The sequence below is a fragment of the Pleurodeles waltl genome, chromosome 7, assembly GCF_031143425.1.
Source record: "Pleurodeles waltl isolate 20211129_DDA chromosome 7, aPleWal1.hap1.20221129, whole genome shotgun sequence".
In the NCBI taxonomy this organism is placed as follows: Eukaryota; Metazoa; Chordata; class Amphibia; order Caudata; family Salamandridae; genus Pleurodeles; species Pleurodeles waltl.
The window spans coordinates 928,922,448-928,948,908 of record NC_090446.1 but is presented as its reverse complement, the minus strand read 5'-3'; the positions used below and the strand labels follow the sequence as shown (position 1 = coordinate 928,948,908).

Sequence of the window (26,461 nt, the reverse complement as noted above, 5' to 3'; positions counted from 1 at the left end):
TGCTCGATGTGTCCTGCGGGGAGCTAAGCCAGAGAGTGGCCTACTTAGTCGCAGCGCGCCTCGGTTCCAAAAAGATTATATTTGCAATCATCTTTTGCTTGCCTTATCCTCCCTTCCTGAAGGTGATACTCTGTGAGTTTCATACAGAGATATAACTCATAGCTCGCCCTGTGCTCTGTGAGACAGTCCCTGCTGCAGTCATACTATGTACACTCACAGGTTCACCATAGGGAAGGGATCATTACATGTCTATTTTCGGTGGCATTAGGAGCATATGCAAGGCGTGAGAAACATTGTTTGTGGTTTATAACCATCACAACCCCCAACCAACAACAACATGGAGAAATAACTAGAACAGTAGAATTTCCTCGACTCCAGTTTGGAGAACAAATGGAATATAACATTAGCACGCATTTTCATTCAACAGGACCAGCCTGCCATCACATAATGTGAATTATTGTATAAGGCACACCATTGGAATCACTCTTTTTAACAGATAGGGTCAGTGATGTGGTTTGTCCCTCCTTGCCCTAAACCACAATCAATGTAATTGCTTCTAGCTGGTGGTGCTAGAACTGCTGCAACAGGGCTATCAAGATTTGGCAAAGCAAGTAGGTCTGGGTGTATTATACGGCTGCGGTGCATTCAGCCTAAGTGTGCTAAAGCCATAGAGAGAAAAGGCAAAGAGGACAGTATCAAAGGTTTTCTTGTCTCCAAAACAGTTGTTTATCCGTCTCTATTCAGGCTCCCCTGCCACCAGATCTTTCTTTGTCACTTAAACAAAAAGAGGACCTTTATGAAGACAAAAGAGCCTTCAATATAGGTCGCCTTTCATTTCTATATTTGGAAAGGAGTAAAAAAAAAGCAACTTGGTTATGGTGCAAACTTTTAGGAGGGATGAACATCAGCTGGTGATGATCAGGCAGGAAAGCGGGGAAGGTGGTATGATGTGAAAGTTGGTTCCCACAGCACTAAAGTGCGGGCGCTACGAGGGAGCAACGCATGATAGTGACGTTTGGGTGGGTGACGAGAGGGTGAAGAAAGCTTAATGTGAAACTTGGCCTGGGGACTCTAAAGAGAAGCTTCGGGTGAGGAGCTATGCTACATGGTGAAGGGCACCCAGATGTTGACATCACAGGGAGAGCATAACGAAAGACAGAGCGAGGAAAATGAGAGGTTGTAATGTAGGGGAGATGTGACAAGGAACGTACAGGAGAAAAAATGGAGGGGTGGGTGGGAAGACGAAGATGGCAGTGGGTCAGGGGAATGAGAACAACAAGGTCATATAGAAAGGAGGGAGGGGTGGAAGGAAAAAGGGACAGACACATTGGAAGGCGTCAGTAGGAGCAGCGAGAGAGGGCTACAGATCTAAGTAGTGCCTTAGCCGGTCAGTGCAAGCACTCAAGTGAATTATGTGGACGTAGAAACATGCATGTAAACAGCCAATAGAATTAGGAAAGAGGAATACTTCACTGAAATGAACCAAACTATGATTGACAAAGACTCAAGACAATAGGTGAAGGAGGATAGGCAGAAAAGCCAAAGGTTGCAAGCGAGACAGAAAGCCCACTGCAAGTATACTAGTAACAATAGGTCTATTTATTGTGACTGATGAAGCCTCAAACCCCTGGGTAAAAAATGATGGGGAGAGAAAAACAATGGTAGCAAGGGCAGACCCAAAGCTCAAAGTAAGTACTTTGGTAGCATTGGTGACAGCTGTGCTGCCAAACCAGACCTAAAACATAACAGATATATTGGATAAGTGGTGTTGAAAGTCATTTTTGGTAAGGCACGTGTATGAATTGTAACATGGCCAACTAGGGAATACTACATATCCACTGCCTAAAAACACACAGCCACACACATTTTCAACCAAAATATAGTTTACATTTGAATTTTTAGTTCATGCTTCCATGTATTGAAGTTTAGGTTATGGGAGAAGCTAACTAGATCTTTCTTCTTTTCCACATGAACAATAACAACACAAGTTATACATTTAGTCAACACCAGAAACTGGATTGCCATTTGCTGCTTAAGTAGGAGCATCCTAATTTCCCAACCCACCAGTAGATGGCGTCTTTCACAATTAACTGCAGTTCACAGGAAGGTCTCTGCAGGAGATGCTCATCCCACACAGCTGCTCTAAGAAAGGCCCATATTTATGCTTTGCGCCGCATTCGTGTCATTTTGTTGGACGCAAAAGCGGCACAAACATACAAAATATTATTGTATTTTCTAAGTTTGCTCCGCTTTTGCGTCAATAAAATGACGCAAATGCAGAACAATAAAGTATAAAAATGAGCCTTAGTTCCCTTCCCTGCAAACGAGGACCAAGGCTAGGCAAGAAACATAGGCCCATATTTATACTTTTGAAGCGCTGCATTTGCGTCATTTTTTTACGCAAAAGCGGCACAAACTTGCAAAATACGATTGTATTTTGAAATTTGCGCCGGTTTTGCGTCAAAAGAGTGGCACTAAAAAAAAGTAGAAATATGGGTAATAGGGACCACAGACCTCCACCAAACCCCAGAGCCGCTGGCATGTCTCCCATTATTGACAATTTCATACCATAAAAAGGAAACGCAGGGTGTATGAAAATACATATTTGGAATTGTTTGTACCCCCAGTGGCCCTCTAACATCTGCCTCCTTCCGTCCCTGTGCTGCTGGCACGTGCTGAGGTTTACCTGGTGGCGGGAAAGGGTTGCCGGAGGAGGAGGAGTTGCAACCTTGTTTATAATAAATTACAATTATTATTCATTTTCCGGGTGATGACGATTGCTATTATCGCAATTAACCTGAACTGAATCTCTCTTTTGGGGATCGATTTCCTGCTACCAAAGCTTTCACTGTATGAAAAGCAGTAACCGACCCATGGTTTCCCCCGCATACCTCGCAGTGCTGTGCATTACTGCTGGGCTGCGCTGTTGCCATGGAGACGGCACTTCTGTGAGCCGACAACGCAGAAATATGGCTGCTGACATTCAGCGGAGGCGATTCAGGACATGCCGAGCTCCCTGCAGGAGACGTGTTTGTGATTACACATTAGAGCTTGTTATTTTCTGTGTGTTTGCATAGTCCTAGGACAGCGCCGGGAAAACTGAGCCTGGTGTGCGTGGGCATCCTCCCTCCTGTTTTGTCATTTTGGATTGAAAGAAATAGGCGGACCTTGAAATGTTTCGAGGTACACTCTGATGAATTCGGGGAAGAAGAGACAGGGTAGGGAGGGAGGCAGGCAGGCAGGGAAATCGAGCATTATTAGATTCTGAATTGACGAAATCTACTGGAGCTGATTGACAAATAAACTCACACATTTAAAACACAAATTGAGCGTGCAGATGATTCAATTATATATAATGTAAGGGCGGATATCCACAGCAGTCGGTAGGTTCCATCTGTCCCGTCCTGAACTTTATCACTTCTTTCCTTACAAAGCCTCCTGTTTGCCGTGTCTAGAGGCCCTTAATCTCAGAAGTAACCTAGACATCAGATCCAGCCAGAGCCGTAGGCTGCTGGGAGAAGCAGAGTCCTGTTAGGGAGAGCCCATGTCGACCCTCCTATGAAGGGGTTACCTAATGGTTGTTCACAATGGCGATGCCTAATGGCCCCTCATTTGAAATTCCATCACAGGTCCCACTTCTGTCTCATCCTGACTGATCAGGAATAATGAATGTGCCGAGAGGATGCGCTTTCGGAAGCGCAGTATCAGATCTGTGCCTGCCTGCAATGTGTCATAACCTTTACCACTCACCACTACTGCGGCTCTTACCTTCCTCCAGTGTCCAGGGCTGTGCATACTTCTTACCCACGCAGCCCCTACAAAAGGCCTGTTGAGATATCATGCGCCCCTAAGGCAGCACCTCCATGTATAACAACACACCGGGCCAGTGTCCATATGCAACTCACCCCGCACTAGTGCAGCCCAAACTGTTGTGCTTAACTCCTCACTTCATGTCTGTATAGGCACATACTCAAAATGTGAGTTGGTGGACAAAGTGACTAACCTCCAAAATCACCTCATCTGCATTCTCAATGTGGCTACGCTCCAAGATGGGGCAAAGACAGCGGTACAAAGATAGTTTGCACCAGCAAGAGCATGCACATAGTGTGTGTAGAACACACATTAGCTAAGTAGATATTTCAACTTGCAATGAGCATGTGCACTTTAATAGAGAGCAGGTTCCAATTGACATGGGAGCTGAGTGCAGGTGGTACTTTGCAGTAAGTGCTGCACTACCTCCTGCAGTAAGTGCTGCAGTACCTCCTGCAGCCCCACTCTGCTTCAGTACTACAGTGATGGCTCCACTCCTGTCATGTTAGCGTTCACAGGCTCTCACGAGTAAGGAAGGGAGGGCACTGGCTTTCTCTCATCACTATGCCCTCTGGGCTCCGTCTCCAGGGTGCATGGTTTGCACTTCTATTTCAAGGAAGTGAACAGGATTTCAATCTTCACACTAATTCAGGTGCAGTAATAAATTCACGTACACCACTGTTTACTGCACGGCTGATCAGTGGTGTATGACAGGGTAACTTTTTATGTGGCTGTGGAGGGCTAAATTAACTGGCAAGATAAGGGGAACTAAGCCTCAAAAGAACAGACTACACTTCACAATAATTATGTGTCCGTGCCACCAGGAAGTACTTTAGGATACAAGATATGGGACCTAAAGTGAAATGAATCATCTGTGTAAGTTGTCTAAAGTCTGAGTGCCCTGTTGAAATACTCTTGGCTTTGAGCATCCGTAATGTGAACATGAATGTGTGTTAAAACTGAACTGCCAAAACTAAGCTGCTAGCCTAGTGTCCTGGCCATGTTGAGCTCCTCAGCTGTATAGAACTTGACAAATTGTTGATTAGAGTTTCATGTGTGTGAGTGTTGTATAAAGGTGAAAATGGATCTGATTGCATACTAAGACAGGACTGATCAAACCCTTCGTAAATGCAATATATTAAGTAGGCCTGATGTTTTGAAACTGATGCACTCTGGTCCCAGAACAAAACTTGATAATAAAGTTAATCAACAACTGTGCAGAGTGGCTGCATGCTAGGCTTAATAGAGATATGTTTACTCATACCTCGTGGGGTGAATGTGATTACATTTTAAACTATGAAGTTATTAACATGTGCAGGGAACTAGCAATCATTTTGCAATGGGTGGATATATTTCTCTCATAACATATGACATTTTGGCTTACATGCAGACAAGTTAACAAAATTATGTAGTTTACTGTTATTTCTTGTTGCAAAGTCGCTTTTCCCTTTCAGCTGGATGCAGTGCTTTCAAGAGGTTGGTGGTAATGGTAAAAAAAAGACACAAATAATTTATGCAATTGATTGTACACTACCTCCAGATCTGAGGTAAATGGAAATGGTGCTTGCTCATCTGGGGTTGGTACTCCATCTTTCCACCACATTATGATGGTGGTAAATTAGACAACTTAACCAGTCAAACAGAGAAACTCAGATTTTTCTATACATTTGACACACTCCATTAGTGAAAAACAGGTGGTATGTTGTATTGGAGGAAAGACATCAGAATGAGTGAAAAATGTTGTCTGATATTGGATGCACAGACAGATTTCTGTAGATATTTTTTTTTTGTTTAAGGTCAAAACATGTAATGTTGTGTTTTAATTGCTCCCAGTAAGTACCACACCCTGTAATATTGGTAATTCTGGGTTTAAAAGTCAACTGGCAATATGGGCCGGACTCACGAGCTAAAGCTCAGCACCAGCCAGGTTCCAGGTTTAAACACTGATAAGCCAGTGGAGCTCCAGCATCAGAAGTAGCCGAGCTGTAAATGAGATCATCAGAATGTTGATGCTGTGCCCATGAGCATCAGGCCACTCAACGCAGAGGATGTGGTATCATGGCCAGAGCTGCCAACTGCGGAACCAGGTTCGGGTCATAGTGTTGGCTCAACATATTGTGATTCTGGGAAAATCCCCTGAGCCTTTAAAACAAAAAAGTCTCGTTTTGTAACATAAATGGTGCTCATGTAAAGCGCTCCAATACCCTCTGGTCAAGATCTTGCTAAATAAAACTGCAAATAATAAAATGATCCCCTATTAGTTTGCTTGTGGTGTCCAGTGGTACCAGGTTTCAAAAGTCCAGCATCATAGTTGAGCACTCCCATATGCATGTGTCCCTTTTCTGTTTCAGCTCAGAGGACCTGCAAACATCTGTAAAAGACACTGTCCATGCCCCTCACTTCTCGGAAGTCAGCTCACAACCCTGCAGAAATTCTAATTTCAGCAAGGGCGCTGAGAGAGGGCTTCTCCTTGGGGTAAATCTGAATTTAGGACTGGGCCTATTACTACCTGAGCTTTCCAAAACTGCATCCTAATAGTGCAGGAGAGTTTCCCGATCAGACTAGGGCAGTTCACTGATGTTTACAGGGAAAGGCATTAAAGTTTATAGGTTGATGATCTCAATGGAGTTGATGAAAATCACTACTCTGACTTTAAAAGTCGAAATAAATCGAAATGTTGAAACCCAGGCAACAGACAGGGAGAAAAACGTATGGTTTCTTGTTCGGAAAAAGCCTGAAGGCTCTTGCTTTGCCCGTATCTAGAACTGATTACGGGAGGGCGCTCTGGGCCGGCAGGGGCCAGCTATGCCTTTTCAATCAACGGGGGGAGGGCCTATCTGCTCTGAGCTCAGTTGGGGCGATGGCGAAGCGCAGCAAATATCGAGGGGTTTTCCGCAGAGGCAGGTATCCGGCTGGCCGCCGTGGCACAGCCTCGCAATCAGTGCGGGAAACCTTCTTATCTTTTCTCGTCCCCTTGAAGTGTAAATCCGCGCCTGGCAGAGGGCCGACTAATGAACGCCGGGAACGGGATCAGAGCCAGGTTACTGCTCGCCCCCGGAGCCGGTGCACAGAAAACCCTCGCATCGGCACTCCGGAGGGGACGTGCAGAGACACGGCCGTCGGAGGGAACAAGGCGTTCATCTCACCCAGGACGTTGATGGACTGCGAAATACTCCACTGCCTGCTCGTTTCCCGAATCGGCGGTAATTGATAAAACACATACGCGTATTTCCCAAACGGCCATCAAAGGAACATCTGAGCAACGTGGAGTGATTCGCAAAACCATCTAAAAATTAGAAATCCACGCTTTTTAGGATTACAATCTGAATAGATATTTGACTTTCTCGAAATTGACAACAATCCGTATAACTAATTATTGGAAATCTTTGCAATACGTCGATCTAGGCAGGTAATCGGCTTTCGTAAGTGTAGCAGATTTCTACAGGTGCACAACAAATTACACATTTTATTTTTCCATTAGGCAATTACTTCTCCCTGCGCAGATTTCCCTTGACCTCCCCAACTTGAAAATCCTGCTTATTAAAAATTATATCTTAAATACATTTGCACATATTTCCAGGGTAGTAATGGCCACGGAAAAAAGTTTATTAGTACTAGGCCCGGGCGAAATTTCTCTTACACCTATGTACTCTCATGTAATTTCATGATTTTTGTGTTATGTTTGTTACGTACATTTATTGAAATTACACAATTATGTAATGTTCATGCAAATTTTTACCGCAAGATCAGTTGCTCAGTTGCGTAACAAAGGCCCCCGCTGCCTCCGCAGTCCGCGAAGGAGGGAGGGTAAGGGGGCCCTCTTCAGGTTTCGTTACGCCACTGCAGAAGAGCAGGGGAGCAAATCAAACGAAAAAACACGCGAGTGCTGTTGGAGGTAGATTTTAAATATAGAGCTAAATGACAGTTTTACATTTCATGACATTTCACCTCTTTTCGCATATTTTTTGTAGAGCTTTGCATAATTATGTGAAAACACTCTATGCAAATTTTCCACACCCCTCAACGTTTCCGCTTTCTCAAGTCTACACCTAATATCTCGACAGCAGAAGATCTACCGCACTTTCCTTAGATGGAAGTTACATAAGCAGGTATAAATCTATACCAATTTGGCTTAGTGAAACCTGATATCAAACATAACACCTGTAGAGATTATTTTACATATATACATATAGATCCGATTCAAGTGAGAGACTTCCGATCTCTGAAGCAAAAATGGCTTTACTTTAGGTGTCTACTGAATAAAATATCTCTGCTGCTGTATAAGCCATTTTTTCCAAATCACCCTCTTCCTAGTTGGAAATGTTGGCATGCATGCATTAAGTGCACCTAAGTTTAATTTAGGCACATGCAATATTTGGGAATCATGACCCATATGTAAAGCAGAAAGCAGTCAAAAGATTGGCTACAACAGTGCTTCCCAAACGTTTTAGGACTACAACCCGATTTTTAGAATGGCTAACATTCGCTACCCACCTAGCTTTAACAGACATGAGATGGGAGGCATTTTGTATGTAATAGTAGGCATACTTTCAAAATGGTGTGAATTACCAAAATAACATACTCTTTAATTTTTTTTGCATTCCTCACTAATTGAAGTTATTTGTAAATGTCTCAAACTTGACCACATCCTTGACCACATGTCTTTATTTAAATTTGGTCAAGATATTAATCTGCCCATAAAAGTGGCAGATGGTGAACTATTCTAAAGCTGGGACACTTCTCTGAGTGGAGTGCTGGTCTGTGGCATCTGTTAACTGAAATGACAAGGCTTTTGAAAAATCTTGGTGTGGATTCCAGTGATCTTAGCAAATTTGAAAAACACCTTCTGCAGAAGAGTACAGAGTAAGACGAATGGTGCATTTTAGACTCTCTCTCTCTATCTATCTATCTATCTATCTATCTATCTATCTATCTATATATATATATATATATATATATACATAGATACAAATATATATGTACATCATCTCCGTGTAAGTGAGACCCCAACTCTGCAGGGTTGCCTCAGCTACCAGCGATGGAGAATCCCACAAACAAAATCTGTCCAAAGAAAATCCTGAGGCCAGCTCCTGGAACAATGAAGGATGTTACCTGCAGTCATGTGCCTGCCTGGATTTAAAAGCACATGAGTGTCAGTAAATGTGAATCCACTCACCTGTGAACAAGGCCTTACACAAAGCCAAAACGTGTCACGAAAGGAACTTGGTATAACTTTTTATTCATAAATGATAAACTTCTGGTTGTTCCTCAGGATTTCCTATATATATATATATATATATATATATATATACATATATATATATATATGTATATATATATATATACACACATATATATATATATATCTCCAATGGGTCAACCCCCAATGGGTCAACCTAAAGTTTGTAAAATATTAGACTAGAGTAATCACAAAAAAGCATTTACACCATAGCTGCACACAGGTATCAGAATATATGACACACATTGGCATTTAGAATAGTATGTGTATGAATGTGAAATTAATTATATAGCACACTATTGGCAGAAAAGGGGCATAATGAGAACAGGGTCTCCTTAGAAACACACATGTGGATGTGATGCATCACAGGCAAAAGCAGCACATGGTTTACATTTATACACATGGCATAGTCAAAATGTAGGCTGTTCCAATGCAAGATTATCTCAGAAGTATAGTACAAGCAACAGCAATGCCATCACACAGAGATTATGTATATCACATGCAGCAGCAGTGCATGTGTCCCTCAATAAAAAGAGGAGACATAACAGTTAGGCAAGCAGCGGTACCAGCCTCATCCAAAATTAAAGACAGGTACATCATCCGCATGAAATAAATTCTCACAAACAGATTGGGAACACTATAGCAGTATAGGTTTCATTTATGCATTTAATAGGTACAGCATGGGCAGTAGCAGCGCAATATACCTCTCCCCCAAATGAGCACACCATGTACATCTTCTGGATTCATGCATAAAGAGGTGCATAACGACCAAAGACTGCACCATTGTAAGCTTCCCTCCCACAAAGAACAGGCACGGCTTCACTCACATGCAGCTTGTACAGGAAAAGGCAGTGGCAGTGTAAGCATCACTCGTACAGCAAGGGCAGTGGCAGGGTGAGCGTCACTTGTACTGCAAGGGCAGTGGCAGGGTAAGTGTCACTCGTACAGCAAGGGCAGTGGCAGGGTAAGCGTCACTTGTACTGCAAGGGCAGTGGCAGGGTAAGCGTCACTCGTACAGCAAGGGCAGTGGCAGGGTGAGCGTCACTTGTACTTCAAGGGCAGTGGCAGGGTAAGTGTCACTCGTACAGCAAGGGCAGTGGCAGGGTAAGCGTCACTTGTACTGCAAGGGCAGTGGCAGGGTAAGCGTCACTCGTACAGCAAGGACAGTGTAAGCGTCACTTGTACAGCAAGGGCAATGGCAGTGTAAGCGTCACTTGTACGTCAAGGGCAGTGTAAGTGTCACTTGTACAGCATGGGCAGCAGCAGTGGAAGCTTCACTCACATACAACCTGTACACCACAGGTCAGAGCAGTCAAAGCTTCACTCACATGCAACTAGCACAACAGGGGCAGTCGCAGTGCACGTTTCACTCACATACAAATTATACAGTGGCAGTGGAAGCCTCACTCAAAAGCTCTTGAGGACTGGAGTGTGGAAAATGATCTCAGGCAAGTTGTTTGAAACTTTCATTGCCAAATGGAATTAATTGTGAAGGTTGCCAAGGTGCTTTTTGTAGAGAGTTCGTAAATGTCCTAGTATTGGTGATGGAGGGTGGCCATGCGTCAAAGTGGTAGAACAGAACAGATCAGTTTAATAACCATTAGAAACTGGATAGCTTACATTACTACAATGCATATCTATCTTTGAGGCACTCACTTGTACGAACATTATTCTTAGCGAATATTAATGCTACTGAATTTGAGGCAATGTAATTTTAATGAACGCCATGAATAATCAAGTCCTCTTTAATGTGATTTACTTTGTGACAGTCTTAGATGAAAATTGGTTTCTATGCTTTTATAATCCAATATGTGAAAGGAGTTGGTTTATAATTGGTTTAGTGATGTGTACTTTTTTAGTTGTATAGTTTGCTGTGTGAGGTCCAATTAAGGCTGCATTTAATTACAGCAAAAGAAAAATAACGCTCAATCTTTGATTATTTTATTGTAAGAAAGCTGCTTAATATTTAAATGTTAATATCTGTACACATGGTTAAAATTTAGCCATTTCTTAATGGAATTATGTTTGTGGAAAAATAAACTAAGACTGCAATTCCATCACTCATTCACTCATTTATTGACTCACTCAATGGCTAATTCGTTCACTCAGTCACAAGGTAACTCTCTCATTTACTTACCCATTCACTCTCTTACTAACTCAATTATTCACTCAATCTCAATCGTTTATTAACTTGTACACTCATTGATTCATACACACTCTCTCATACACTTGCTCATGCACTGACTCACTCACTTATTAACTCACTCGCTTGCTATATTGCTCATTCACTCACTCTCTCAGTTTCTTACCTACTCGTTCACTCACTCATTCATTCTGTCACTCTCTAACGTACTTGCTCATTCAGGTACTTACCCAATAATTACTTTCCCACTTTGATTGCCCATTCATTGCAGTTAACATGCTCTCACTCATGCACTTGTTTGCTCTATCACACTCTTTCTCACTTACTCACTCAATTACTCACTCACTCACTCACTCACTCACACAGAGCAGGTATGCAGTGGGTAGCCTGAGCACAGTGTTTCTTCACTCGCAGTAAGTACAGCACAGTGAACAATAATGCTCGTTCCCTTCTTCCCCTAAACTCATTGCAAATACCATGTGGGGAAGAGAAACAATGGATGGCATGGAGGCACTGTCCTACCTGGGTGGGGCTAGGTGGTCATATGATGAAGCATGACACTGTATAGTGTGTGAGACCACCTAGTCCGTAAAGGAAACTCCCCCACCACACAACCCCCCACAGCACCCAACACGCAACTCATAGTGTGAGTTTGAGGAGCCCCAGGCGAAATCCTTTGCCAGCAGCCCCACAATATAAGTGAACCCCATACTCTTTGTGGTTATATGAGCCTGTGTGTCAAAAACTGCACCTTCACTGTGCTAGCACACTACAGAGTGTGGGTTCCCCCCAAGACCAGTGTTGATATAATGTAATACCACAAATTAAATAGCAGATGCCCCACACGTGCTACGAGTACAAAGAAATTGATGATTACTTTCTTATCATTTGCAGAGGTAAATATCAAAATGACAATGCTAATGTATGGCACTAAATGCCTGGATTTTTAAATGTATTAGTCACAGCTTTTTGTACATAAATATGGTAGGAAAGTACTATCGCTGGCGTGATTTCACTCCATTATTTGGCCTATCTGTTTTGCTGGGCTTGGCACTCTGCACACTTTACCACAGCTAAACAGGATTGAAAGTTCATGTGCTCCCTCTTTAAACATTAAATTGGATTACCGCTGATTGACATATTTAACTTTCCTATAGGTCCCTACTGTATAATGTGAAAAAACACCCAGGCCCTGGAAGGCAAATGACACTTGTGGACTGTAGTACCTATGAGGCAATCCAAAGACCTGGCCTGTAAAATATATATGTAAGCCTACCATATGTAGTCTAATGACAACATTTTGAAGGCCTGTTGCCAAATCTGTCAAACTAACCCTTATTGGCATGTGAAAACTCTTCTTTTATATATTAATCAGCCACCCCTAAGTATACAGTGGGCTTGATTAGGAGTTAGCACACGGTTTTCACCGTCCACCGAACTTCCGATGGGGAGGCAGCCACCACACTGGCTAACTCCCCGCTAGCCCCATTAAGAATTTCCTGCTAGGTCAGCGGGTGGAAACCTGAGTTTTCACCTGCTGGCATAGTGGAAAACAGGCTACAGCATTGTCTCCAGCTCACAATCGAGCCAGCGGCAATGCGGTAGAGCACAGGGTGCACCAGCACCCTCGCAATGTTCAGTGTCTGCAAAGCAGACAGTAAACATTGTGAGGGTGCTGGCCAGGGTGGCCCCTGCCCTGCCCACAGCATGGGCAGTGCAGGGCCCCCGTGGCCTCCTCCACCTATTTTCCCAATACGTCTTACTGTTTTCTATAAACATTTTCCTAGTTGAAAAACAATTCTTTTTTGATCTATATTATCCAAAATAAATATGTAACATAAAATATACATAAGGGGTCCCCTGTACGGTCCTGTGTTAGTATATTAGGATTCTGGTCACATTTACAAACAACAACGCCTTTGGTGAACAATGTCACAAAAAAGACACTAAATGGTAATATAGAGTCATATTAAATGTAAGGTTTATTTATAAATGTATATACATATGTATACTTATACACACACACACATACACATATATATACACATAGTAAAACAAAGGTTAAAGGAAACTATAGATTCAAATGATGTTATAGTTAGGTGTCATAATAACATCTATATGTAAGAAAAACCACCAAACATTTATTGAAATAACTCTAGAAAGTCACTGAAAAAAATTAGAGGCTAAAGTTAAGTTGTAGTTGAGTATGTTAATGAGGTCTTACTTTACGTTAGAAGAAACCCTCTGAAATTCACTGAAAACAGCAAATAATAAAGTGAAGTTATGTTAGGTATACCTTGAGGTAGACCTTAACTTGCATTAAAAAACCCTAGAAAATAACAGACATAAAACAAAGGTTAAAGATACATTATAGTTAAGCGACATTGTCAGTCATAAAGTAACATTTTAAACCCAAATAGCTAATAAAATTCCCCAGCTATAGATCAGCAAGCTAACTAAAACGTGGACACCCACCATGTACTCCATATGACCTTACAGATTGCATACTCATGACATGTTTAATGATATCATTAATGACATCACTGACATCTCAATTGACATTATTGATGACATCATTGATGACATCTGGTGCAGGGAGAAGAGTTCTAAGAATGAGAATCAAATGATCCACGATCATTACTCTAAATTCCATTAGTAAAAATTAAAAAAAAGTATACAAAGTTATTAGTTTGCACCAAAAACACTTAAACCAACAAAAATAACAAAAACCCAAAATGCAAAAATAACCCAACTTCCCCAAAACAGCTCTTTTGAGAACCACTACAAATTTAAAAGAACTTGTCTCTGTAAACAACCAGGGCCTACAGGGCCGCTCACAGTGGGTTGGCTGTAGGGTCTGGCCTGCTTATTTTTATGTAGACTAACATGATTTACCTGCCAATACGTGACGTCGCTTTCTCAGGACTGCACACATTGGAAACATAATTAAATATACATTACTATTTAACTAATCATTGTAATGAAATTATTTTCCTTTAATTTCATAATTATTTTTCTCATTTTCGTATTAAAAATCTTTGCTACATCAACATATTTTGCCAATTCTCAATGTGATTTTGAATTAAGTTACCCTAATATTTAAAATGTCACATCATGGTCATTCAAATTATGATTTTATTTTCTCCAAATAAGTCCCAAGCATGTAAAACTGGTAGCCATTACCTAATGTGTAATCTGTTTCTCCTTTAGATCAAATGCATACATGACATCCTATTAATGATACAGTTTAGTTGAATTCTTTCAATCTGATTTTTTATCCTACTGTCACTCCAAATACAATGAATTACCTTAGCATCAACAACAATCTCGATATTTGGTCAAAGGGAATCAATTGATTATAATAATGACTCAATGAATTAATAGTAACAATCGTATTTTGCTTAATTTTAATTTGTTTTGTAAAATGAAACAGTACTTGTATATCAGCTGGAGAACTCTTACCTTTCTTAGTAGTTGTCTCTAAATCATTTTTTTTCCCATTATTACTGCACTCACAGTGCCCCTGCCCCTTTTGAATAAACTTGAACATCATCCAGAACAGTAGTAACCAGATCCCTTGGCACCCTTCACTTGGCCACCACAGTCACATCATCATTGACTCATTGTCATAATGTGGAACCATTCTGTTTGGATAGAGGGTTTTTGGGGAGATTCTAATTTTCATGACTAGAAACTCAGCAGCTGAAGCTTAATGCCATTGTTTTTTTGTATTGCACCCAGAACCAGAGCAATTGACGCAGAGAGAGAGAGAAAGAAATAGAGAGAGAGAGCGAGAGAGAGAGAGAGACATACACTGGCACATTTGCTAGCATTTTTACAGGGATCTGTGACCTGTTGACTGTATAATCAAATGGCTATATGTAAATATTATACTTAAAGAACTGACAAGACCTGAAATTCTCAGAGTTGACACAAGTGCAAGCACGTAGAAAAGCATCTAAAATCTTACATTTACTGTGTAAAAGTTAACATGTTAGGGGGCAATCTCAGTCATTCCCTAAACACACACCCTTCTGGTTTTGGCACACAGCCACCTGCTGAATTTAGAGATCTTTATCTACTTGGTGAGGATCTCACTGCACTTTAGGGAGCTACCACCACTGGGGAACCATTCAAATCAGTGAAGTTTGCTTAGTGGGCACCATGTTTGCAGCTTCCATTTGGCTAATATTTGTGGACCTCATGCACAGGGAGTTTTTTCGTTGACACTGGCAGTTCACCAGCAGTTGTCCTTACTCTAAATAGAGCAGGAAACCAGAGGTTTGGTGGAGCGGGAGGAATACTGTTTTATAGCATTCCTCCCATTCATTCTGCCAAACTCTAAATAAGCCCAAAAGTTTCTGTCCTTCATGGAGGATAGCAATGGCTAGACTTGGAGTTCATTAAATATTATTTAATCTGTCATGCTATACCTGAGTTTAAAACCCACGTTCCATATCAAGATACCCCCTTCATTAATCCACACATAAATTCTGCAAATGTTATATGAATTGTTGCTTTCAGCAAAATAATAAATCATGCAAATGTACCATGGACTCTCCCTGACAATATCACATCTTTCAATAAATAAATACTATTAATACATGTATTACATTACACTACAATTTCAGTGTATTCTTAGTTTGTAATAGTATTCTCATATCACAAACACTCTCAGTGTATTCCATTGTACAACATCCCAGCACATCCCTAGTTTACACAACCTGGCATTCTTCTAGTTTGATTATACAAACATCCCTACATTTGTCACACTCATGTTGTTTTTTTAAGTTTACACAAGCTGGGAATTTTCTCAGCTTGAAAACTGCCAATAAACTTGCAACTAATTGAGCCATCCCATATTTGAATGATTACAGTACACTCCCAGTTTCACCAACCCTAATATATGCCATTTTCCCAAATTCATTTTATTCCTAATTTGCACAACCATAATACATACCTAGTTTGCTATAAAACTTGTAAAAGCCAAGTAGGCTTGCATATTGCACAAAGTAAATGTGTACTCGCTTTGATAATGTCAACAACAGTATTAGTTTGCCTAATGCCAGCACACTGCCAGTTGCCTAATCCTAGTACACTCACTGATGATCCAAGTACACATACAGTTTAGTACTTACAAAATTTGACAATCTTAATACATGCTAGGTTTCCAGAATTTCCATTAAGCCCCTTATTAAAGCATTGGCGCGCTTCCACATTGACCCTATTACATTTCTACTGTTTTGTCATCCATAGCAGACACACTTGTTTTTTCACAATCCATTCATACACACAGTTTCACAATTCCAGTACATTCCTAGTTTCAAAATGCCAGTGCAATCCTAATGTCTTGTTATTGCTGCATTCATAGTTTTAGTCTCTGAACACTATCAGCTTTATCAATACATTACCAGTTTGACAATCGCAATAGTTTTCAATTACAATTATTCAAGCAATATCCCAGTTTCCCAATCCCAAAGAACACTAAGTTTTAAGAGTATCAGCTCACTCCAAGTTTCAAAATCTCAGTTTTATAATTTACTTTATGTCAAATTGCACTGTCCTAGTTTTCAGAATCTCAGTATGCTCTTGGAACACTCTGTTACTGGCTATCTTATTTGTTTAGTTTATAAAGCAACAGAGCGAGTGGACCAATATACGACTTGAGATTAGGAGTGTGTTTGTACATCTCTTCATTATTAATCACAGTAATAGCAGCAATGGAGTATGGCGAATCAAACAAAAATGTACAGGAAGCCACACTGAAAATGCTCTCATAAAATATACAGACCTCTCTATATTTATCCTGTTTATCCCTCACTGTGTATGGCATAATTGTAAACAAGTTATTGTTTTTGTCACTCAGGCATCCAGCTTTGAGAAACTTTCAGATTTCAATTGAAAAAAATGTCTCTTCTTAGCCATCATTGATTTTCTTATTAATTACACCTTGTGTTACTTGTCACTAGTTATTTTTTATATGCATAAAGAGATCTCTTGTATAAAGTGTGGTTCAAGATCAAAGTCATTCTATTTAAAATTGAGCTCTAAACGTACCCTAAATGTCAAATGCACTAGATTAACAGGATGATTCTTACAACTTCAATGTTCATCTGATTCATATTTTTAATCTATGATTTTTGGAAATATGCCAGTATGAGTACATAAGAATATTTAGTTGCAGCGAGTGCATTTAATAAAAAGTAGCATTATTCTGCCTCTTTTCACACAATCCCTTTTACAGATGACCCTCTTGAAGTTAGCTTTTACCTTCCGAGTGGGCTAACAAAAAAACCAATGAGCCACACAGATGTCAGACAGGTTGTGAGCCTAAAGTTTCACCCAAATAATCCTTGCCTTCAACCATAAAGTGACAACTTAGGAGACCTTGCTTTTTCTCTCAGTATGGCAACTTTAGACTTAGTAATATGGCCACAGTCATGGGCAGACCATGATTTAGTCACTTTATTAAAGACCAACACAATTCTTCAACCTTCACTGAATGGACCTTGCTCTGGGTTTTAAATCCTATGCAGATCCCTGAGCAAAATAACTCAGTCTAGATCTGTGACTTATTCCTCAAAGCACTGACTCTGCCTTCACTACAACATGATACAAAGGGCTTCATCAAGACGCCCCATATGAGGTGCTGCTGGACCCTAAATGATTTAGCCCTATCCTGATAAAAAAAAAACTCAACCTCTCATCTAGGGAGGTAATAAGAAATAACTAGGACCTTGCATACCAGAAGTGCCATATGCCTCAAAAACACAATGGTCTAAAACTCTTAAGACTGCCAAGACATTCATAGCTTTTTCTTTTTATGTCAATTCTTTATTGTTGTTTAAAATACTAATATTCATCCACATCTGTATACACATTAAAAAAAAAGATTATGTCTTATAACCCACAATTATATGTTATAACCCACAATGAGTTTAATGTTAACACAAGTATATATCCCGCCAAATCTTCTAAGTACCAGATATGAACTCAATACTCCCTCGCATTGCAATTGCAATAAGTGATTTAAGGGGATTCAATGTAGGAAGCAAGGGAGGTATTCAACTACAATACGTTCCCCTATGGGTCAATCTACCCACTTCTCCTTCACAACTTTTTCACATCCAAGATTGTGAGGATCTGTTCACTATTTCAGGACAAACATTGACATGCTATCTCTAGATAACTTTTGATTCATGGTATATAACAATTGTGATTGTTTTCCAAATTTATTTTTTTGAATACATTTATCTTTTTATGTGCAATTGTGTTCTCCTCTATTTTCTCTTCCCTTCCTGCTTATTTCTCTTACAAGTGTTCCAGTCTACCTTTAATGCTCTGGTGTGCATACACTTCTGACTTTGCGCTCTGTACATTCCTTTCACTACTTTGCTATAAATACACGGACACATAAACACATGAAGCAAATCCTTGTACTTTCTGTTTTTCTATGATAATCTCTACATCCCTGAAAATAAATCCAGTATTCCTAGCGTAAATCTCTCTATTCCTGAGCTAAATCCTTTTATTCCTGGAAATGAATCCTTACTCGCTTGGATGCAAAACCCTGTTTCCCTGAAGCAGACATATTATGCGTGAGGGTTTGCCTTCAGTTACTGACAGATCTTCACAGCTATGAGTTATTTTTACCCCCAAAGGTTTGCTGCTGCAGCTGGGGAATCTCCTGTTACATCCAATTGTTGCAAAGTGACAAGTGAAGGCAGTCCATGCCAACGGTGCAAAGTGAAAGTCTGTTTGTTAAATAAGGAAGACATGTCCAATCATGTAGTGACAGGAGAGGGCACAGCTGACCATCGAGAGGCTGCTGATCAGACCTTGTGATGGGAGAGGAGCGCTAACAGCCTTGCAGTCACTATAAGTAAATGCCATTGGCCCTTAAATATATGAAAACACATCTCAATCTCATTGATGTGTGTTACATAGCCAAAACCTAAGCTGATTTCAAGGGCAACAATCAAAGAGCCTCTGGTGATGTGGGAGGCTACTATAGTGCTTCAATGACAGCAGAGTGTGATAACAATGCGCAGAAGAAGATGGCACCCTACAACATTTGATCATCGTGAACAATATATGGGTGAAGGAGACCAGGAACACACGTTGGAAGAGAGAAATAGGAAACAGGCTTCAGAGTCAGGAATGCATAAGGAGTGTGGAAGGTGGACACATTCTGGCTGGAGGACTAAAAGATGAAGGTAGTCAATCCACCTCTACCTCCAAGCTTAGTGTCATTTTATCTCTTCTTATCCAGATTATCAAATTGTGTCAAATTTACTTAGGATAATATCTTTAAAAGCCAAAGAGCATTTACGGTACTGAAACTTAATCTGCTGCAACACATTTATACTTAGATGCCAATATATATATTATGTTTGTACACCAACCTCAAGAGGTATATTTTAATAAGTGAGCAACCAGGGAGTGAAGTGAGTAAACATCTGATATATTCCCATAATGTCACACCCACTGCCTATGGCTTAGAATTTGGTAGAGTAGAATTCAGGGGGATATTGATGGATGTAGGGTTTATGAGGCTCCCATGTGTTGGAAAGTGGGTGATTTGTAGTGGTAAGTATGCACCTACCACAGGCAGCAAGGCCACTAACACAATACAGGGTCAGTAAAGATCTCAGTAAATAAGCCCCATACTCAACCCCTGGTCACTCTAACCAAGCAGGCAGACCTAACTTAGGAGACAAGAGTGTAAAGAATTAAAACATGCCAATACAGTGAATAAGTAAGACACAACACACAATAAAAATCCCACACCAATTTACGAAAATTGGATATATTTGCCCAAGTAAATAGACACCAAAATGACAAAAATCCAATTCAAGGAACTGGAGATATGTGTTTTTAAAGAATAAACACTTTCTAGTGCTTACAAACACAAAGCACCAAATTGGGACATCTGGTCATGGTAGACCGGGCCAAAGTTGAAGTTTGAGGCCGACCGTGATGGAGCCCTCGTCGGATACACTAAGTGGAAGGCCACTGTCACAATTTTACCTTCACACTTAGAAACTTTTCAGGAGCTTTTTCTTCCGAGGGCCCTCGATGTTCTTCACCAGACTGGATTCGGTGAGGGTTCGCCGGCTTGATTTTCAGGGAGCTCCTGGTCAAATCCTGGAAGTCAGACCTCTGGGGCTTTTCAGCGGGACGAACTTGAAATCCAGGCCAGGTCACGGTGAGGGTTCGCTGGCTTGACTTCCCGGATCGAGTTGGTCACCTCCCAGTCCTTTTTTTACCAAAACTCTCTAAACGTCTCCAAACTTCAGGAGGTGTTTCCTGAAGCCTTCCTTGCAGGTTCAAAGGATCCAAAACACAAATCCAAGGGTCTGGAATTTCCCGGATGGTCCTTGGAAAGTTGGGACCACAATTCACACAAGGTACCTGGCCAAATCCGTAAAAGTCCACTGGATGTCCTCCAGGCTGGGGACTCTTGCTAGAGATGATGCAGGTGAAACTCGTGTAACCTGTAGCTGCAGGCAGTCCACTTCTGAGTCCTTCTTAAAGCAAGGCACAGTGCCCAGGGCTGTAGTACCAGATTGTGCAGCAGGCACAAGTCACTCAGAAGTGCAAGGCAGGGGTGGAGATCCAGATTCCAGCAGGACAGTCCTTCTTTCTCTTGCAGTTTCAGGCAGCAGCACTGAGAGGCTATGCACCTCTCAGATATTTATTCACAGCTCCTGGGCATCAGGAAAGTGGCACTCCTGACCAATAGAATACAGGGTGACACCCAAGTGCATGACCACTTCCTCTAAAGCGTGGCACATTTGTGTCCCAGAAAGCACCATTCTTCCAAAACCCACAATGGCTGAAATTTCAGCAGAGCAGTCAGAGCTAACTAAACTAACTCCCAGTGTGGCTCGTTTCCATAGCTCTCCTCCTCCTAACATCTGCAAATTCCTTCCTTAAGCCTGCTACCTGGCTGGGGGGGTGCAGGATGTGGGGGTAGGTGGCCTGGAATTTCCTGCCTGTCCTGCTCTCCTTTGATGCTGGATTTTTTGTTACCCCTCCCCCTGCTCTGGCATTCCTGTGCAGCTGCAGAGCTCCTTTCAGAAGATAACCTCTCCCCTGGACAGCCACTTATCACCTAATCAAAGGAACCCCAGGAATCGTGTTAGCACTGACCAATCGAGAAGGACCTACAGAGGCTGGATTTTGGCTTGCAGAAAGAAAAGACTCATAACTTGTTTTCTGTACAATTTATGATAAATTCACCTATGGAAAATTGCTGGATTTATGAAAACAAATCTTGTAAGTCCTGGAATGACATTTCTACGCCTTTCCTAACAATATTTAGAATCAAATACAATATTGCCATGTTAGCCTGTGGAGCCCAGTATCTACAATAGGGGGAAAATTAGTTGAGCAGTTTTCTCTCACCAAAGTTTATAAAACATTTTTATAAGGATCATGCTTATAGTTACATGACCCCCCACCTCTGGGACACCTATGGGGAAACCCTGGGGGTACCTAATATGTAAAAATAATGTAGATAATCACTTTTAAAGTGCCCATAGCACCAAAGTTGAATTGGGACACCATTTCCATTTAAATGCAGCCTGCATACTCAGGCTGCATTTAAAAATGACAGAAAACCTCCAGCAGTGCCCACATGCAAAGGGCAGTAAGTGTTCTGTGCCTCTATGTTCCAATGCCCCTTTATCTACTAGGGTCCTATAGATAGTTGCCACCCCCTTGCCTTGTTATCTAGTAGGGAATTATACGGGCTAACATGCAAGTGTAAGGGTACCCTAATACATAGTGTGCTCTACTACATGTTTGTGTTTCAACATAGCACTGGCCTGGGTCTGGCTAGCAGAACCCAAGGCACAGGGTCAGTTACCATCAGTACCAGTCAGCAACAAACAATGGGGGCGAACAGGGCAAAAGGATGACTTTGCAACAGCATGTGTTCCACACTGTCTTCCAAGCTCTCTCAGAGACTAATTATCCCAAGCCACCAGCTGACCATGAAAGTTGTTTTTGAACCAATCAGGGATTCAAGTCTGATGAACAGGGTGAGAAACGAGCCCCTATTTCAAGCCTTATCCCAAGTCAGTAATCAAATCAAATCAAATAGCATTAATAAAGCACAACTTTAGGGTTTCAAGGCGCTGGAGGTGGGGGGAGGAGGTTGTCCTCTGAGCTTCATTTGAAGAGCCAGTAATAATACAAATCATCTATATTTATTTACAGGCTAATGTAGCACAGACAACTAAAATATGAGACAGTGTAACACATCGCATACTGCTGTCTATTGATTGGATAGGGGTGCAGATTTACTCAAGCCGAGGAGTCTCTCCATTTCTATGATAGGGGAAGGGAACAGCCCTCAAAATGGAAGAAGTGTATGAGAGGTGGTTTCTTTCTCCCTAGGGAAAATTATTTGGCATGTGAAGAAAAACATGTCAAACGTATGGTGCCCAGAATGTATGGCATTTTCGATATGCATAATTGTACAGCACATAGAGTGGGAATGCCTATAGAAATATATTTTTAAAACTTTCCTGAAGTAGTCTGGAAACCTGAGGCCAGCAAAGCTTGTTAGGCAGACCTGGCCCTTTAACCTGAAAGAACTAGACATTTGCCTGGAGTGGCAGCAGGAAAGTGGTAGCAAAATGCTTTAAGCTTAGGTAAATCTTTCACCTCAGCCTTGATGTACTCTTACCATGGTGTCTGTTCCGGGTTTGTGTGCAGCGAAGGGAGGTTTGAATGGGCACAGTTTGTAATTTTCACCTAGGGAGTCAAAAACTCTAACAATGAAAACTTTTGAACATTTTATGCATAACGTAAAAGTTGTAAATTAGCACTCCTCATAAGGTGCACTGCTACAGGTGCAAATTCATTACTTTTTGTGAGTTGCGTCCTCAGAATACTCCCTAGATGGAAACCCAGAGGAGAGGAATGGAGTTCTAGAGGGACCCAGGGATACTCAGACCACCCAGTGCACCCTGATACTAAGACTAATTCCACAAAATGTCCTACGGTGATGCTAGAGCTCTCCACACCAAGGTTGGTGAGTAATGAGGTAATGTACTGGTTCTGAGTCATAGATGGTGGTATTTACTGTGGAGGAATGGGTTCAGGCACTTGAGGCAGCCATGGCAAAGCAGAGTGCTCTGCAGACATATGCCATGAGTTCTTGGGGATGCGAGTTCTGATTATTCTAACCCTAGTAATCATGGCCAAGAAGACCCTTACACTATTCGTGTCATCAAGAACACACATTTTACAACTATGAATGGAACACAAGGTGTTCAGGAGTAAACACACTTAGGCCTGCCATGGTCACCAACGAAAACTGTACGAGAGAAGAGACGACTTGTGTTGACTGATTTCAAAGCCCTGTTCTACTGCTCTGATGGAGGGGCACTGCTGTCTCCACCCTGTGCTAGAGCTGTCTTTGGCTCAGTGGTATGTATTTAATTTTCTCTGGGCTAAAAAGTCCAAGTTAAGGATAAGGATCGTGTCGGCCCTATGCCAAGGGCTCTTACTGAGGGGAGGGTGTGGAACTTCTCAATTGTGTTCTAGGAGCTCGTACTCCGGGGTAGTGATTCTATCCACCGTATGCCAGTTACCCCAACTCAGGCTTGCAGAATGATGAGCACACTCATAGGGATAAAATCCGATCTTTACACTTGGAGAACTCTATTTACATTTTGCACATAGAGCGTTCGATGCCCACTCTGCCTCAACATTGGCAAAATGCTATATTCATGTACCCTATCCTTGTTTTTTGGACCACTGTGTTGTTTAAGCTAAGGTTGCATCGCTCATCCGTTTTCAGATAAAGCGCTTTAACACCGTTTAAGAATCATGGCAGCGCTACAGGAAAATCTAAATAAAAAGGTGCTAGCCAGGTGCTGTGACTTGAGGACACATGCACAGTCGGAGCAGTGCCATGCGCTGATATTCAGTGAAGGGTTTTCATCAGCCTTGTGCCAGGACCTGAGAGGGAGGAGGCAAGACAGGCTGTTCCTGAGATTGAATCGTAGATTTCCGGATGCGGAAGATTCGCTCCCTCCCACCCTGGAGTCCTCCCACACCAATCCCGCCCCGGGCGACCCTCGTGCCATATTCCGTATTCTCCTTCAGTAGGAAGGATGCTCTGTTCAGACCAAGATATTGATAATTGACGGAGCAGAATGGCGCGGGGGCCGCAGTGACGTAAGTTTTCAATAGATGTGCCCAAGAAGAAAAGTTAGGGTCATCCAAGCAAGAAGAACAAAACCCTGGCTACATTGATGATGGAGCTATTCACTGTAAAAGGGGCGGGGGAGTACACAATGAAGTGACAGGGAGGGATTGGTGGAAGAAAGAGGGGTGCGGACGGGGAAAGAGATGGGGAGAGGGACAAATAAGAAGGAGACATGATAGTGAGAGAGAGAAAGAGGGCGAGCAAGAGAGGGCCACAAGAGAGGGCAGGGGGCGATAGAGAGGGAGAGACAGAGAAATAGCTAGGCACGGTGAGAAAACAAATAGTTCTACACAATCACAGAAAAAAAAATAGTTTTTTTCTGTGTCACTGGCAAAGTGGTGCATTGATCAGGGCTGGCGGATGAATGTCAGAGGTTTTTACATTCGCAAAACATAACTAACATCTACTGTGTATTTTTTCAGTAAATATCTCTATCTTCATGGTGCCTTTCAGTCAGTAGCCATCTGCTCATTCGGTGCTGTGCACGGCTGTGCACAGCGTAGGTTGATCACCCCTGCTGTGCACTGACAAGCTCAGCAGGCCGCGCAGCAGGATCTGACTGTGATTGACCTAAATCGTGAATTTGGGAATTGCAGTTTTAGACTGCCGAGATATTCTAACTGTTAACCTTATCAAGCCCATATGGCATCCTTTCAATGCCACATCTCAGAAAGTATGCAGCAGGTTAAACCAAACGACGAAAAGCATGGTTTCTGGGTGAAGTTCTACTTTCCTGTAAGTATTGCATAAACTTCTTTCAGTCGTTTCAGCTGGAGGTGCAAGCAAAATTGTCTATGGGACCTAAAATGGGACAACATCTTTTGGATCCCCTCCATAACTTTTGTATTTACTGGACCTTAGTAACACATGCTTAGTGAGTGTCTAATTTGGTGCGGATACATCTATGGATCCAAAGATAGATAGATAGATAGATAGATAGATAGATAGATAGATAGATAGATAGATAGATAGATAGAAAGATAGAGGGAGTGAGTGAGTGAGAGAGAGAGAGTGGTAGGAAGAAGCACGCAAATAGTGCACGATGAAGGAAGCAATAGAGATAAATATGTATAGACAGATTTGAGTGTGTGTGTGAGAGAGAGAGAAAACGAGAAAGGAGCGATTGAGGAAAATAGATAAACTGGGGTTAACAGAGGAGAGATTGTAGAGCAAAAGACAGGAGAGACAGCAGCAACAACAAAGAAAAGGCAAATGGAAAGTAAAATAGAAAGGAGAGATGGTGGAAAGTGAAAAAAACAAGATAAAGGAACTGAAAAAGAATGAGAGGCAGTGAGAGAGATGGGACAAGGAAGGAGTGACATTGAGAGGAAAAAAGAAAGTTGTAGATGAAACAAAAAAAAAGATGAAAGTGCTATAATGGGATTTTGAAATACAGAGAAAGTCAGAGATGTGGCCTTCGAGAGATAAAGAGAGCACAGGCAGGGTGTAATATGAGACAGACAAGCAGTAAAGTGTAGAAACTATTCTTATACCCAAAGAAGAACATTCCTCTAGAGGCAATTGCTGCTTGGCACAGATCAATACTGTTTATTGGTGGTCTGCTCTTAACACCTACAATAGCCCGTCTGACCTGTAGATTTTCATGAAGCAACAGGTTAACCAGGAAGTGGCACTTGCAGCAGTGAAATCAGTCAAGTAAACCCGCTACATATATCCAAAACCTGCAAGAATCGTGATCAAAGGTGTCACCCAGCCTCTGCATTGTTGTGAATCCCTCCACCTAGTCCAACCACACAACTGACCAACAACCGACCAGTAGTTAAAAATGTGGTGCCAAGAGGATAGATGGTGGGGAAAGCACAACCATGCCAACCAGTCATGATGTGATCAGCAGCACCATAAAATCTATATCTGGTTGTCATTCATATATCAGTTTATCATCACACCAGTGAGAGAAGGCAAACGGAAACGACTGCCTGAACTGAGAAAGCTCATAGCGCTACAAAGACTCCAGGCATGTTTATTGTGAATAAATAAAACATAATAACGTGAGAGGTAAATAGAGATGGAGAACCCAAAT

General features: G+C 41.7%; 1 protein-coding gene across 5 annotated transcripts in view; it reads right to left on the bottom strand.

The window, feature by feature from the left end:
* GRIA1 (glutamate ionotropic receptor AMPA type subunit 1) overlaps positions 1-26,461 on the bottom strand; it is a 401,004-nt gene that overhangs the window by 218,466 nt on the left and 156,077 nt on the right. The window lies entirely within an intron of this gene.